Below are 3,706 nucleotides of genomic sequence, written 5' to 3'. Positions count from 1 at the left end.
ACGTGTTCTATTGAATCTACAATTGGGTGAACAATATAAGTGGTCTTGTAACGCCCCTTACCCGAGACCGTCGCCGGAGTCGAGCACGAGGCATTACTAAACTTATTTGAGCACTTAAACAAATTCGGACAAGCTGTCCAACTGCGTCATAGTTGCTTAAAAATTCATATCTCGAGTTTCAAAACTCAAAATCAAATTCCGTAAATTTTTCCTTAAACTAGACTCATATATCTATCTACTAATTCTTTTCTAGAATTTTTGGTCAGGCCAATTAGTACAGTTTATTAGTTAAAGTCTTCCCTATTTTAGGGTTTGACTACTCTGACCTCTGTGTATTACGAATCAGATATCTCCCTGTACTGAGTTTCAATGACTATGTCGTTTGTTTCTAATAAAACTAGACTCAATAAGGAACCTGTAAATATAAAGCATGACTTCTAATTATCTTTGTAAAATTTATGGTGAATTTCCAAAGTCATAACAGGGGATCCAGAAATCGCTCTGGCCCTGTTTCACAAAAATTTAAACTTCTCATAAAATATAACTCATATACCTGTTTTGTTCCATCCATATGAAAATAGACTCATAATTATTCAATTCCATATTTTATTCATCATCTAATTTTATCTCTATTATTTTTAATTATTTTTCAAACTCACGTCATTGCTGCTGTCTGAATCTATTTTATGGTAAATTTTTCCTATTTCATGGTTTCCATGGATTAGCTAGCAATTTAGCATACATAACACCAAATATGATCATGATTAGCCATTCCAATGGCTAATCATTACCAAGCATTTCCATATACCACTCAATATCCATATCATAAGACCATATATACAAAATGATTATAATGCTATACATGCCATACTCAAAATATACAAGCCATTATGCCAAGATGGTATACGGATAGTGTGAGTGGGCCTCCGACCGTTCCCGATTTCCGAGCTGGCTTGTCAAAACTACAAGGAATGAAAAGGAGGGAGTAAGCATAAATGCTTAGTAAGTCCATATGAAATTAATAAGCAATTACCAACATGCTTTTAAGATAAAACACCACAATTGTACAATTATACATACTCAGCTTAAATTGTTTTATCGAGATACATTTACTAAATAATTTATTTCTGGAGCTACAAAACTCCAAATTAAGTTCCGTTAATTTTCCTTGAAACTAGGTTCATATACCTTTCTCTCATACAATTTCCAGAATTTTTGGTTTAGCCATTTAGTACAGTTTATTCATTAAAGTTTCCCCTGTTTCGCTGTCCAATAGTTCTGATCTCTCTTCACTAAAAATTATTTATCTCATAATTCGGGACTTGGATGTTGTTCCCGTCTATCCCTCTTGAAAATAGACTCGATAAGGATTTTAAATATATAAATTAAAACTCATAATAATTTTTTACAATTTCTAATGATTTTCTAAAATCAGAACAGGGGATCTCGAAGTCATTCAGACTCTGTCTCACAACAATTTAAATATCTTATAACATAAAATCCAATTGCATGTACCGTTTCCTCTATATGAAACTAGACTCGTCAGGCTTTAATCTCATATTTTGTTCAGCCCTTAACTCAATTTCCACAATTTATGGTGAATTTCAAAAGTTTCACTACTGCAGTAACCCAAAACTGCCTAGGCCATATTTATTCATTCACCACTATTATTCACTAAATCCATACAATATCATTTCATCCATCATGGTAAGAACACATAATTATGCTTCATAAGCATAGATCCATAATCTTAATGTCATCAAGTATCAAGAACTTATTCCAAATCGTGTCATTTTCATAGTATTCACCAATTCTTAATCCTTTTGGGCCATTTCACATTTTCGTTCATAATCAAATTAGGGAACGATTACGGAATTGAGTACCTCATTATCACAATGCCATAGTAAAACTATGGTCTTGCACATAGTCACATATCACATACCGAGGCCATAGCCCAGCCATGGTCTTACACGGATCACATATCACACTGATGCCATATCCCAGATATGGTCTTATACAGTAGCACATATCACATCGATGCCATATCCCGGATATGGTCTTATACGGGAGCACATATCACATCTCTCCGAAGCCATAGCCCAGCTATGGTTTTATACGGAAATCACATTTCACATGCTGCCATGGTCCAACCATGGTCTTTTCTGTCAATTCGTCTCAGCCACTGAATGAAAGTACTCAAGTCTATTGTTCCATTTAATTTGTACTTTTATTCAAATATCATTTTAGAATTATCACAGTTTGATGACATTTTATATGCAATAATATACTATATCATTCATGAAATTTTCATTTCAAAACATTAAATTACACATTGCATTATTAAAAATCATATGAACTTACCTCGATATAAAATATTAGCAATCGAGCCTATTCATCGTAAACTTTATTTTTTCCTTGATCCCAACTTTAATCTCGTTTCTCTTGATCTATAATATAAATTATTTCTACTCATTAGCATTTATTTGATTTCTATTTCACTTCACAATTTATGCTGTTCAAATTTCAAAATTACACTTTTACCCTAAAATTTACAGTTTTTACAATTTAGTCCCTGCTCAATTCACCCATCAATTGAACTATTTTTTTCTCAATTAATACTTTATTTTATCATTTTAAATTATTTCACAACCTTTGATATTCTCAATTTCAACACCAACATCTAATTCACAACTTTTTCACAATTTGGTCCTAAATACCATTTTCTATCAAAATGACTTAATAAAACAACCTTAATATGAAATTAGAACTTCAATTTCATAATAATTCATCATATACTGCCCTTACTCAGCTAGGGTAACTTCCAATTTCACCCACCAAATCAAAAACTAATGAATTAGATGATTGGACCTAATTGTAAAAGTCACAAAAACATAAAAATTACTAAGAAATAGTAAAAATTGAACTTACATGGTGCAAAAATATGAAAAACCAGCATAGGAGACCTGCTACGGCGTTTCTGGCTGAGAAAGATGAAGAAATGTCTAGATTTTTCAATTACATCATTATTTAATTACTAACTTTTATGCTATTTCCAATTTTGCCCCTTGTTCACATTGTTTTCTTGCTTATTTCATACCCAAACCGTCCAGCCATTAACCTTTGGGTCTAATTGCTCTTTAAATCCATCTTTTTAAATACTTAAGCTATTTAATCACATCTCACAATTTTGTACTTAGTTTAATTTAGTCCTTTTCACCTAATTAACTACCGAAATCTTAAAATTTCTTGACGAAACTTTAATACTAACTTATTTACACTCCATAAATATTTCTAAAAATATTTATGGCTCGGTTTATGAATTTGAGGTCTCGATACCTCGTTTTTATTCCGTTTTATCTACAACTTCCTATACTACATAATTTCATTTAATATCCAAATGACCAAAATGCCCTTACTACTAAACTTTCCAAAAATTCCATCCATGTCCAATTTTTTTATCCATAGACTTAGAAATTGGTCAAATTTCTATTTAAGACCTCCTCATTAATATTCTAAAGCAATTTCATACTAAAAACTTCTAGAATGCAAGTTTTGCAAATTATTTGATTTAGTCCCTAATATCAACTTAAGCACTTTATGCATAGAATTTCATCATGAAATTTTCACACAATCATGCAATCATATCATAAACCTCAAAATAATTATAAAATAATTATTTCTATCTCGGATTTGTGGTCACGAAACC

At 31.4% G+C, this 3,706-nt stretch overlaps 1 long non-coding RNA gene across 1 annotated transcript; it reads right to left on the bottom strand.

The window, feature by feature from the left end:
- Positions 1-510: 510 nt before the first annotated feature.
- On the bottom strand, positions 511-3,006 carry LOC128291649 (uncharacterized). Its single transcript, XR_008281460.1, has 2 exons — positions 2,929-3,006; positions 511-962 (listed from the first exon to the last, which is right to left on the bottom strand). It is a non-coding gene; the product is annotated as an uncharacterized LOC128291649 (long non-coding RNA).
- Between the last annotated feature and the right edge of the window lie 700 nt (positions 3,007-3,706).

Source organism: Gossypium arboreum, chromosome 4, assembly GCF_025698485.1.
Source record: "Gossypium arboreum isolate Shixiya-1 chromosome 4, ASM2569848v2, whole genome shotgun sequence".
In the NCBI taxonomy this organism is placed as follows: Eukaryota; Viridiplantae; Streptophyta; class Magnoliopsida; order Malvales; family Malvaceae; genus Gossypium; species Gossypium arboreum.
The sequence above is the reverse complement of the archived record's forward strand: the minus strand, read 5'-3'. Positions and strand labels throughout refer to the sequence as shown.